Source organism: Colias eurytheme, chromosome 20, assembly GCF_061535395.1.
Source record: "Colias eurytheme isolate Ceu_HAF_F1 chromosome 20, ilColEury1 Martin Lab GWU primary, whole genome shotgun sequence".
NCBI lineage: Eukaryota > Metazoa > Arthropoda > Insecta > Lepidoptera > Pieridae > Colias > Colias eurytheme.
Genome location: NC_142999.1, coordinates 815,347 through 829,662, shown reverse-complemented (window position 1 = coordinate 829,662; position 14,316 = coordinate 815,347). Strand labels below are relative to the sequence as shown.

The following is a 14,316-nucleotide window of genomic DNA, read 5'->3' as shown; positions in this document are numbered from 1 at the left end:
ATTGTCCTCTTGCCTTCTTTAATTTTGGTTTTATGGCACAATTATTGGTGAAAAAAAGGTTCCATGATAATATAGTATATGCCTAAAGATGCCTAACTAGTGCCTCTTAGTAGTCGATTTATTTTATATATGTACGAAACGAAAAACTATAACGAAAATTACAGTTAACGAACAATAATACTTAACTGTATTTTTATAAATAAAATATAAATCAAATTATAACATTAATACATAAATTGCCCAATCATACAAATTCAAACATTTCATTTAAAAAATGACAGCCATATTAAAATCGATTCAAAATCGTTCAAAACAAACCCAGACGTTGTGCGTGCAAAGAATAATTTTCGTTCTGCCTCAAATCGCGTGCGGACAAAAAAAACACCCCTTTTATTATCAACCCTCGCATTACCGAAAAGAATCGTTTCAACCGTTACGATACGAAAAAATGAATAAGAATACATAAGATCCCTTTTGTTAAAACTGGTTGCGTTCCCGCCAATGCGACGGAAAAATATCGATCATAGAGAAGACATAAAAAATGTTGCCACCCCAAAAACTAACCCTCGCACACTATTGGTTTTTGTGGATAGAAAAAATGTGGGGTGTGACGCTGTACCCTGGCAGGTATATACAATTAAAAAATAATAAATAGTTTTTATAGATATGTATCTAGTATTGATCCGTTACATGTTTTTTGCGGTACGTCATCATTATGTACCTACATAGAAGATATTGTAGAATTTATATCAATAGATATATATAATTTTAATATGTTTGTCAGTGCGTACATAGATATTAATTAAACATACATATTTACTTCATTATTGTTTAACTATATTTTTTGTATTATGCACAATACCACGCGAACGCGATACTTCCATTTATTAACTTATTTTTATTAAAAGTTTCTTACAAAATTCTTCTAAGTATTCATGATTATAATTTTATTGGCGTCTATTTATAAACCTGAACATTTAAATATAAAAACTAGACGTTACCAAAACTATTACGACAACATTTTCCCAAGTGAATAAAACGCAACGAAAAAAACCCAAAATATTATTCCTCACTTTTTTTATCCAAAGAAAGTGTTCTCAAACGAAAAAAACAGTTCTCACTACGCCGCGATGTCCAAAAAACACATTTGCATAATCTTTTTGCATAAAAAGTCGCCACTGCGATCCAATATGCAAATAATATTTTAACTAGATGAAGGGGTGTGAAGCGACCACATGGCAACTCTATTGTCTTTTTTTTTAATTTTGTACTCTTAAAAAATTACTCACGTAGTCTTTCGTGTTCGGCTTTTAATAATTTGACACAAAAAAACTTAATTTTATGCATGTCTCACGGTATCTTTTAATTTTTTGTTGATAACAACTTCTGTTGTCTTGAAGATGTTGCACGTATGTAAATAATGTTTTTACGACTGTTTTTTTTTTTACAAAATTTTGAGAACTCTTTTTATGAACTCGAATTTAACAATGGAATTTATTCAAAGCAATTATTCTAGATGAAAAACGTAGATTCTAATGATGTTTATATATGTTTTAAAAAATCTTAATTAAAATGAGTTATTGTACAATTAATGTGTGTGCATACAAAAATATAATTTTATAGATATTTTGCAGTATTTTGGTATCTCTCAATAAAGAAAGAGTCATATAGAATCTTATTAGTGCTATAAGATACTGGTTTTAAATTTTTTACAAGTTTTTATTGGACTAAAATGATGTTCAGTTTAACAACTCAATAAATATGACATCGGGCGTTACACGCACTTAATGTTTAAATTAATTAATTGCGAAGTTAATGACTTAATATAAGTAAAGCGTATTATATTATCTGTAGTAAAGCTGCATGCTTCTGCAATAAATGAGTCACGCTCGCTGCATCAGATTAAGAATAGTAGATAGGAAAGACTAGTAAGAAATTTGCTATCGCGTAATAATAGTAGGATAAGTAGGTTGTCTACAACTCTATTCTTATTAAAATTATTTTCATTTGTCGCATTTTATCTAATTTTTGATAAGAATGAATTTAACAAAAAATATTTAAATATTTAAAGTTTTCCAAAAATGTAAGAACAATAATGGCGTAGTGAGAGCTGTTTTTTTCGTTTGAGAACACTTAAGAATATTTCAGAAATATGTTAATAATAATGATGTAAGTACTAAGTTCATCTATATATACATTGTATAACAAATATTTCAGAACCAACATAATTATCTATTTTGGGGCATTAAGAATTTTTTACTCTTCAGTTTAAAAATAATTTTTATTGTTTAGCACAAGTCACTAGATCGAAAATTCTAGTTTCATATTACAATGAATTTTAAAAATAAACGCTCGTACAATTCATAATCCGTTGTAAATGAAAACAAGTTTACAGTTCCTCATCAACGCGCTCAATGAGGCAAAAATTAGAATTACAAAAGTAATTACCTATCTTGTTACCGCATCATATCAAACACACGTGCATTACGATACCGTGCGAAACGCAGCTAATTCAAAAACCATACAAATACGATAGTAATTAGGCCCCATCTTCCTGTCTTAGAAAAAACTCGCTCCCCTTGTCTATGTCCGCGCATAAGATCTCATTCACGCTACGTCATTTCACAGATAAACAAAAAAAAAACAAAACACTATTATTCGAAATTTGAATAGTGAGTTGCCATTGCAAAAAAACCGCTAATGACAGTGACGTTTAGAATAAGATGGCGGATGTGATCATGCATTTGATTAAGTGATTATCACTTGCGGTGATTGATATGCGTAATACGTTTTATGAATATTAATGGTTGCAGGTTTTCTAACGTACAGAGAATGAAAGGGTTATCTTTCGTGTGAAGAATTCTTTTTTGAGGATTTGATGCTAAAAAAAATTATTAATATTAAATGTGTAGGTAGGTAGGTAGTGGATTAAACATTTAAACAAGAAGTTGTAATTGGTAGACAATAATTGCATTCTTAATCGAATTTCGTATAAATAATATAGTTACGAATCTGACGCCCGAGAAACAATACATACCTACGTATATATTTTTAAAACGTTTTTATAACATTGGAAGTTTCAGAAAGCAGACTAGTTACTCAAAAGCAATACCTCCCAGGCAACCCTCGTTAATGATGATGAGAAGAATGAATGTTGGAACATCATTGCAATATTTCAATTACAATAATATAATATGACATACTTCTTTATAAATTTATATACTTAATCATTAATAAAAATTTAATACAGTTCTTGTTTTTTTTTACATTAACTAATTTATACTCTATAGTCTACACTTATATTATAAAGCTGAAGAGTTTGTTCATTTGAACGCGCTAATCTCAGGAACTACTGGTCCGTTTTGAAAAATTATTTCAGTGTTAGATAGCCCATTTATCGAGGAAGGCATTGTTTTATGTCATTACGCTAAGACCAACAGGAGCGGAGCCATGCGGGTGACACTGCGAAGCAAAGCTAGTAATAATTATAATCCGTGAAAAACTTTAGATTCTAGCGTAAACTCTATATACATATCTCTATAATAGTCCTCTTATAGTCTCCTGAGTATTTGACTCACATTTTTTATCCCAAAGCTACTAATACAACCCTTTGTTTCTTATAACATCCGTATCGTAGTGACTGTCCGATTTACATACCAAATTGACCCACAAAAACTTTCGGCGCTCTTTATATTTTTTCTATGCGATCGAAAGTGATATTTCGGCAGGTGGCAACACTTTTTCTAATAATTAATCAGTGTTGCATCTGTTTTGTAATTATGGAGCGAAGGGTTAATCAAACATAATAAAGAAATTAGTTTCTGATGGACATGTGTTTTCGAATGTAGTGTAATTATGCAATTATATTTTATAGTAAGTAATTATAATCATAGACTCTAATAATGTTTTAAATTTTAATGCAATACATTTTCTACATATTACATATTAGCTTTTACTAAACTTAAAGTGTTTAAATAGCGTATATGTACAAGTAATTTAACGTTATTATGAGAGCTGCTGCCTGCTTAGTATATTTTCAGCGCGATCTAGCAAGATATATTACAATTAATGATATTCTATTCACTGACATTGTGATGTAGGTATTTATACAACATATCTACCTATTAATTATGTAATGAATATCTGTTTAAGTACGTGGTGATGGAATATCCCATTTATTAAAATCGGATGGTTATTCTAATATCTACTTTCGTGGCACGTATCACGATACATTCAAAATTCTTTTGTAATACTAAAACAATGTGGTGCGAAAATTATAATGATATACGAAGAAAACATACTCAAATACATGAGAAAAGACTACTCTTTTTTAATAATTTGTCAATCACAAAGTTTTTATTGTTACAAAATATCTAAATAGTTACCTATATTAATAATACCGAGAAAGTACAAGAATTTAAAAAATATACTTTAAAATTAAAACAATAAAGTACCTAACTATTACTTATAACTACCGTCTAGAAGCTTTTTCCTCGAAGCTTACAAGTTTCAATCAGTTGGCCCTCACAGGGTCAGCAAAAAGCCGAGCCCTTCTTGCTCCCCTGACATACAAAAACATAGGGTTGTCGCAAAATATATTTAAAATTGTAAGTATGTACTTAGTTACTTTGGAATTATGTTATTAATCTAAAAATATCCATCCATATAAAAAACAGTATCTCAATAATAAAAAATTACAGATAGAGATGCACAAACAATCCAAAATTTGTCAGTTATTTTTATAATACTAAATGTTATTGAACACTATATTTTTCCTTTCTATAACTCATATCTATAAATAATTAAAATTAATAACCCAGGTAAGCACTTTAATATCTTTGTTATTAATTAAATTTATTTATGAAATCTTAAATAGTACCTATAAGAATAGAAATACATACTTTCAAATTTAATAAATTTATTAAAAAAAAGATTAGTGGTAGCCCTAAATAAACAAAGGCGCCCGGTCAGCCCCGACCCTAGTGTTCATTTGAACTAGTGAACTTGCTATAGTTATCTCTCTGCGACCTCGTTTAAAAACGCAGAAAAAACTTAGATTGTACAATTTTTACTGAGCAAAATAGTGTTTTCATTCTTAGTAAGGAATGTGGATAATTAATAAATAAATGTATCGAATATTCTTTTATATTTATTTATGGTTTGTTTTTAAACGTTTCTGAATAATGAATAGCAATTTATTTACGATAATTATAATTATTTCGTATTACTTAAAAACGAATATCTGTTTTTTTATCATCGAACATTCTGTCAATCATAACCACTGTAAGGAGCATAGACTATATTTTTCCACAAAGAAAACTCAACCCCACAAAAAACCGATAACCGAAGGTAAGTGCTAAAAGAAACCATTTATAATTTCGCCCGGAGCGCCACTTAGAACCTTTACACATGTTTCATTATTATAAAAATTGTCTAATTGCCACCTTTCAGACCGTTTCTGTCGTTAGCACCTCACCTACGCATCACTTTTTATTGAATAACTGTGGGTAAATTGCGTGGGGCTGTTTTGACCACCCTACGGCTTTGGAAGGGTTAGGGCTGTCAATGGTTTAAAGCATTCGTTGTAAGGCGACAGTTTAAATTATTGAAAATGAAATTTAAATCATCCGATTTTATAGTGGATGTAACGTAGAATGTGATGAAGTTTCAAAAATAAGAAAAATGAGTGGAATTACTTAACATCAAATAGAAATGTTATACTTGTTTATATAATTGTCATACGTCGTTAAATATCAGTATTAGGTATCAAATTATTTGCAGTTTTTTTTATTTATAATAGATTATTCTAATATTAGAACGCTCAAGAACGTGTTATATCAAAAGTAGCATTATATTAGTTATAATAATTTAATAGTTGAAAAATCAGCAATTAGCTCTATAAAAAGTCGATATAATAAAATCAATTCATATTCAATATCATTATATTTTTTTAATAATATAAATGAAAATGAAATAAAAAACAAAACAGGGTAATCAAAAACCTCACAGTGACGCTACTAAGATCTAGAACATTCCAACCCTATCCCTGCCGCGGCATCTGTCAGTCAAAGGGTTGCACCCCTCGGTCACTCGGGCACACAGTATGTTTACATACCGGCACTTGGCTGCGTTATACAATTACAAATAGCAGTTTATTTTAATTGTCTCATTTTCTAACTAACACAGAATTTAATCATCATCATATTAATTACATAGTAGTAGTACTTAGTATCCGTAAATAACTATTTTTATCGATGAAATTACGTATAAATGAAGTTAATACTTGATCGCAAAATGACAAAAAAGTTTAATTTATTTTCGATTTGGAAACATCGAGCTGAAAGTCAATTAAATGTATTTAGATTCTAGACTGCGTACAAAAACTAGTCTTATCTTTATCATCTTTCGGATGAACTAGTTTCCTACATCTGTAGTTTTTTACGCATTAATACAAAGTTCTTAGTATTTGTCTCGGTATTCTGGCTCAAGTTAAATACCGGCACATCGACACATTGTACGACATAAAGAATTTACCTTTCAATTACTTAACCATTCTGACGTATGGTCCACTCGCTTTTTATCCATCCACATCCTCTCATTAGGGCCATTTATACATCTTCCCGGAAGTCAAAATACTGGGGTCATTTATTCCCACAGACGGCACCTTACGGTTAAAACAAACTTATAATTTTAATACTGGCAACCCTTCCGTATTTTTTCTTCGCGTCCATTCAATCTGATTCCAACCTCTTCCGTGAGAACATCAAACATGACCATAGACAAAAAGAGGACTGTATGGAGGTCTCGTAAAAAATATTAAAATGGGGTCGCGAGTGGACAGTTGTCTTCATAAAAAGAGATATTGCTCAAGTATGAATAATAAATAGCCCCGATCCTCGATAAAAAGGGATTATCTGATTGTGAAGTAAAGGTGGTGTTGTTAATGGGTGGTATGGTCCATTAAATTGTTAGTAACCTTGCGTACATAAAATATACCATAAACCCATAATATTTAAACGACTTTTTAAACAGATTTAAAATGAATCTGTTGCGATATTTATATAAATACAAAAATTTCTTATTTATAATAAAAATAAATACGACTAGAAACCTTGTACGTACCCAAAAAAATTGTGAGAATTTTTTTTAATCTACTAAAAATATATTAACGTAAAAATTAATCGATTCAAATTACCACAGACTATAAAACGGAATAATGATCTTTTTTCAAATCACTGTGAATCATTAAGTTTTTTACGTTGCCCTCTCGCCTCCCTGTGTCCCTCGTACAGGTGATGGAGGAAAAAAACAGACACAAAACAATGGTCGTAGCTGCGTTCTCACGCTGCTTTTTATATTTTTATGTATGTCATGACCTGTATGTACTTGCATACATTGTTAATTAAAATATTGTTATTTTAATAAAATATTTTTGTTTTAACTAAACTTATAGTACTTACATTTATAAAACCAACAAAGTGCCGACCACTTGTTGATAAATCGTGAAAACTCAAAAAATGTTTATCATAAATCACTTTTTTTATAACTACCCTAAATACACATGCTAACCACTAGGCTAACAAGGCAAGGCAGTGTTTACATCATATAATACAAGACCTACGTAGGAATGCTAGGTATTCCCTCGTCCACTGCGCCCTGTTAGCACGCGTGTGAATTTATAAATAATTAATTGGCGAACTGACAGTAATTTTATTTACTGCAACTATATACCTTAAATCAAGTAATATTGTAGGGCAGGGTATATACAATGTTAATACATATATTCTTTGACAGTAGAGGCAACCTAAATCTATATAAACAGGTAATGTTATTAATATTGTGTGGTGTTGTTAAAAGACAAATAACTTTAAATGAATGGAATCACAATTGTATGATTTTTAATCGAGCTACCAACCTGAGCATTGAAGCATTTCCTGGATTTAATACGTCATAAAAATAAAAATCTATCAAAATCGAATTACTAACCCTCACAATAAAATTATCTTTAATGACAAATGAATTCGAGAGACACATGTTATTTCCGATTCGGTAAAATCATTTAACCCGTAAAAAACACAACCCACAACTCAAATTGACAATTAAAAAGGAATAAAACAAATCTCTATGGTCGTCGGTGTCAAAAAAGAGCGGGAAAATACAACTGACGCTTTTTTAGTGCAACAGGTGGCAAAGGGTTAACTTGACTAATGTATGCGTATTCTTAGAGCTTGGAGAAAGCGTAGAAAATGGACAGTCAAAACATGTGCTGAGGTCGTTAATTAATTAATGAAGAAATTGAAAGTTAACCCTTTTACTTGCATAACTATTTATCAACTTTTTATTGAGTTTCATTTAAATTAGTTTATAGTAACTTAGTAATAAACAACCTTTATGAAAACACGAGTGGTTTCCAACAATGGGTAGATACTTTTTATTACCTAAAAGAAATATGAATAGATTATAGGAAATGAAAAATGTCCGGCGAGACATTTCCTACTTCAGTACAAGTGTAAAAATATTATTATATTTTATCATAGCCCAAAAAATAATCTCCAATATTTTTAAATGACCCAGTAATAACTCAAATCTGTCAAAAATCAATTGTCGACACCTGTCAAAAAAGTAAACAATGGTTGTATCTGTATCAAAGGTCTTTGACCTTTCCACAGACAACATTAAACAAATCTTTCTAATACGCAATAAATACCATTTTTGAATAGCATTTAGTTTCACCCTTAAGGAATAGTTATCTTTAAGGCTTGTACAATCAAAATTGGATCGTATTTTTATGAAATATGGGTATAATTTTGTATGGGGCATAAATGTGGGTCTGTCATTTCGTTTGTCCGTCAAAGGTGAGGAACATCTGCCCAGCAGCTGCCGAGATTAGATCGGACTTGTCCGTTCCTTCAAATCACGGTGGACGCGGAAGGGTTCAGTTTTTTATACGTCTTTATTATGTAAAGGTACCACAGTCATGCGAAATTGGCGCCAATTTTGTTCTTTTCAAATCAAACAGGGAGAGAGAGAAGATATTTTTTGTAGAAAAAATTGTTTCTTCTTTTCTACTTTTATAAAACGAACGTTATGAATTATGATACTCACTTTCCATGCTTATTGTGCATAATAGAAAAAAAATATATTATTCGTAATAATTTTTAAGTTTGTTCTTCTTCTAAATTACATTGGCTTAGATTTTAATTTTTCTTTTATTTCTATCTACACTATGAAATCGCACTTCCTTTATCGTGAAAAAACACTTCATACCCCACAAACCCGCTCATGTTTGAATAAACATACGCTACATTTATCCAGTATTAAAGAATCAGTAATCTATCACTCAAATGTTGCCAGTTGTCACTAATTACTTAACACCATATTCTGCGCTAGCAACACCATAGCCGGTTAAGTGTTAAATGCTCGAGTTCCTTGCACATCATAACCATATCTGTGGTTAATAACTGCTTGTATTTAGCGTAAATATTTTATTTCCCTACTAATTATTGTAATTAAAAGGAAGTTATTTGTCCAGAAAATTTCTGAAGTGGCTGCTTCGCTGTTTACAGCATCAGCATTGCTAAAAGGTGGATAGAACATTGAAAAATAAGCTCTGCTTAGATTATTATTTTTCGAGACTAAAATGAAACACGTGATTTTGAATTTTCTAAATACTTTCATAAATAATTCGGTCGCGGAAGAATTTCAACCAATACCCGCGGCCCCATCATTAAAGCGGCTCGACGGAACACAGTGGGGTTTTAGTCGGTAAGAATCCGACATAACCCACGGCTCCTTCCTTCCCCGGGGGCCGTGGGTATCTTTGGAAGATTTCCCCACTTAAAAAAAAGGTACCCTTAATTCCAAGCCATCCTTATTCTTTAATTGATTAAAAATTATACCATATTGTTGCTAAAAAACGAACTCCACACAAAAACGCATTCTTCACAAACGAGTATACAAACAGAACATTAACAATTTTCATTTCAAGACAGACATAATTGTGAAATCATAAAAAGCAATAATATTTTTTGTTCACACTAGAGACTAAACCATACATGGAAACAGCTATAACATAAGCGCCATTAATTTTTTTTCCCGCGTTAATGATTGACGCGACCCACTTCCAGTCTATTAACAATCTTGTATGATTAAAAAAAAAACATTTTGTTGCAAAAAAATTCCCTCCAAATTGCAGATGCATGTGCAATTTGACGACTGTTTTAAATGAATGTACATATTTATTTGAAGTTTTTGTAAGACATGTCGTGCGACGAAAAGGTTCTTTTGATGTTACATGACTTTATTCGGTGCAAGAGTCTAAATATTTTCAGCCCTAAGAGACTGTACGTTTGAACCTGTAATAATTTATAAATGAACAAAAAGTCTGTACAACGTAAACTTCATAATGACGAATGTTAGAAAAATTGTACCGAAAAACCCAATTAAAGACATGTGGTCCTTTCAAATAAATCAATATTATTTTACTATTTTATATATTATGTGTTTACATTGTATTTAAAATTAGATAAATGGCAAAAATAAAACATCAGTTACGTTGTTAATTTCAATTTCATGAAATTAATTATCTGCTAATTTTTATTTAAATCATGTCATTAAAAATGCAAATCTATATTTTTTACAATCTCTTAAAATGTGGGTTCATTATTAATAATAAACGATACAGAATTATACACGATAAAATGCCATTATGGTTTTCATGGAGTTTGCAAAAACGTCCAAAATCGCCGCGTTCCGGGCGATAAATACCTAAAAAATAAGACAAAGCGTGAATTTAATTCGCGCTTTAAAGGTTCTGTAGAATACAATTAACTTTTTCTCTTCACTTTTAATTAAAATACTCTACGAGTATAATTATTGCCACCAATCATATTAAATAATAGGCAAATGAAGAGAAATTTTACTAACCTGATTTATATTTATAGTATTTCATCTACCTTTAGATACCTAAAGGAAATTCTAATTCAGTCGTAGTATCTTCAATCAATGGTTACATCCCAAAAAATAACAAATTGTAAATCGAACCTCTTTTAAAACATTGAATTCTACTTCTTACCCAAAACACGTTAAAAAATTACACTGATAAAATCTGAAATTCAAACGGACCCCCAAAAAATGTGACTTGAGCCCGCTAAAATTCCGAGATTTCTTACCATCATCTGACTCCAGCCATTATCTGAGGAATTAACAGTATAAAAACACAAATTCGATAGGAGAATATGCTGACATTTTTTGCGATAATATTGTGTATGGCGAGGGCGCGAGGGACCACATAATTGCGACTCTATAAATATTGAGCTCATGAAAATTCAAGACGAGAAAAAACATTTATACATTTCATTATCAAAAGAAGTGAGGCAGGTTGTGAATGTGGACAAAAAGTAATCTATTAATTTTATTGTTTGCTGTAAATTATAAAGCCGAAAGCAACTTAAATTAAAATTTCTTCACAATCTTGCAAAATATTAACAGATTTCGTTTGGGCGTTTTATATTTTGTGTAGTTTTATTATAGAAATGTTAACTTATGTACATAATTAAAGTGAAACTTTTATTACATCGTCTCAAACTTTTTGGTCTGTGTAGCGCATGTCGCGTGTATCGCGGCTGCCGAGTAGGTATACCTACTCGGCAGCCGACCGACACGCGACATGCGCTACACAAAGCAGTGTTCGGAACGTTCGAACAGTTTCACTTTTACCGTGGTTTCATAAAACCACACAACATTTTTTTATATATTTACTGTATAATACATCATTTCTATCACCTTTCATCCGTGTCTATATCCAACTCTACTAAATATTTGTTTTGTTAATTTTCAATTTCACAAAATCGTCAAATCGATAAATACTTACTTAGTTCTAGAAAATGTTTTTTAGTTTATCATCACTTTAAGCTTTATTATTTCCTACTGGAATTGGACTACATCGTTAAAACCTTCTCAATTCATTCCAATGATCAATGAAACAAATACCATTGTCAAACATAAAATGCTAATCTCAATTTCTTGTGCCTCAAACATCTTCAAACATTACTGAACGATTCTTTATTCGAACCACAGACAATTAAAAAAAAAGTCATTCGGTTTCTTTCGCGCGTAAAGATGCGATATGACAGATGCCTCATGGCTACCATAGATTAAAAAAGACAAAGATATTTGCATACGTACCGTGTATTGTTGAAACGGAGAAAGAATTTTTTCAACGGATAGACTGAAAAAAACAGTCTTTGTGGCTAAAGCGTTTTTGATAGGAAAGCAAATGTTTGTCAACTTGTACAATATCTAAAGGAATATAGGTTTTTTACTTTCAAGTCAACAAGGAAGTTATTACAAAAATGAAACTACCGCGCCTTAAGTAGGAATAAAAATTATAAATTTATTAGGATGTTTGAAAGGGATTTTGCGCTGTTTTTCAATCACATTGTTTTTCAATATACATCGGCAAGATGTCCTTGTTTATAAAAAAAATAATTGCGGAAATAATAACGTCAGGTGTGAGAACAAATGCATAGTATAGTCAATTAAATGAACATTTCATTAAGTTACTTATACTGCGGATACTACAAACTATTTCTGAATTAAATTGAATTTTCCTCCAAGCTACTTTGTATACGTCCCTCATAAATGTCTTTGCGGGCTCCGGCCCGTCTGGGAGGCTAAAAAACTGTATAGAATGAATGTACGTACAGCCTTAATGGAGATCCTTGGGAAGGAAATTGAACGTGTACTTTTTTACGAATGTTTAAAAGTGTTTTTGTTTTAATGTTATAATTTTCTTTGTTATTAGAAGATATACCTACATTATTGTTTTTAGTAGATATGTATACGTATCATATGCTATTTTTATAAAATAAGTGCTAATTAGAATGATTATTCAACTATCAATTATATTTGTATAACAAAATCTATTATAAACATGACTAATAATTAATTTAATTAATTTTTTAATAATTAAGTATAGTGCTGCAATAATGCTTGTAAAAATATTTAAAACAACATTTAAAAGCTACAGAACCGCACGTGAATTTCCGCGCGCTTTTTCTCGCCGCCATTTTTATTCCGCTCCGTTTTTCAGACGGTCTACGTAGTTATGGCACAGGTTATTATCAGCTGAGTACGTTCAAGATATGTTTTTACGTTTGCATTTTATTCAAATATTTGCATAAAAGATGTTTTTATTCTGTAGGTCAGCTGTATGAGGGTTTGCATTCAAAATATATAAATTCCGCCTGTAAAGAAACGGTTTATACATTTTTGAACGAAGCGGGAACGTTGTTTTTAATAATTTAAAGTGGTACATGCGAATATTTTAAATTTAAATACATTACTTAAAGTATTTATTTTTCTTGAGACACTTCATAATTTCTTTTCATAGCGTGCATTGATGATATGAAATGTTTCTGGCGTTTTATATGAGTTCAAAAATTGATTGTCCTGAAGGTTTTAGACGACGTCGCGTCGTCCTTTCGATAATGAATAGAACATAGACTTACAAATGTTACGAGAGTACAATAAAAGCTTAAAAAATCATTTAAAAATAATTGATTGCGTTATGGCAATAGTCGTAGAACAAATGTTGTTATGATGTTAGTTAGCTTGTCCTGCGAGGTTGCTGGTGTTTTACAAGTAACCCTGTATATGTATTTATTTAAAAATTATATATGTATGTTTATCAGCCCTCTGGTTTCCATTATACAAGCGAAAGCTTAGTAGGTACGGCATCGGATCGTGCCGTGTGTGAAAATTGTACTGAAATATTTATTTTATATTTGAATATTTTCATGGCATAGATACTAGAAGACAGAAACACCGTTATAGTCTATGCCAATTAGCAATACCATGGCAATACCATAAATTGTCTATTGTTTTTTTTTAGTGGCACAATGAGTGCAGTACACAATAGTGAGTTTTTGTGAACTGCATGTGAGCGTAGTTTTTCCCGCATTTCCACGGTTTTTCCTTCACTCTACCAAGTTAATGCGTTTTGTTGTTTTTATATTAAACATATTAGTCTATATACTGCATTGTTCATTTTATAATTCTAGGTTATGTCGGTTTAAAAACATGATGGAAATATTTTTATTGCGTTCGTAATTTTCAATAAAATAATTTGTTTTGTTTCACATATAATTTAATATATATATCCGTTCTTTATGATTTTATAACGTGTTTGATTATAAAAAGGATGGGTTTTTTTATTTGAATTCTCATGAAATATATACAGGGTGTCCCAAAAAGTAGTGATGAACGGAAGCTGGGAGGTAGAGGACGAAGAGGGCTATCCGAATCACCCCCATG

At 30.8% G+C, this 14,316-nt stretch overlaps 1 protein-coding gene across 1 annotated transcript in view; it reads right to left on the bottom strand.

Moving 5' to 3' along the window:
• nab (NGFI-A-binding protein homolog) overlaps positions 1 to 14,316 on the bottom strand; it is a 31,554-nt gene that overhangs the window by 11,468 nt on the left and 5,770 nt on the right. The window lies entirely within an intron of this gene.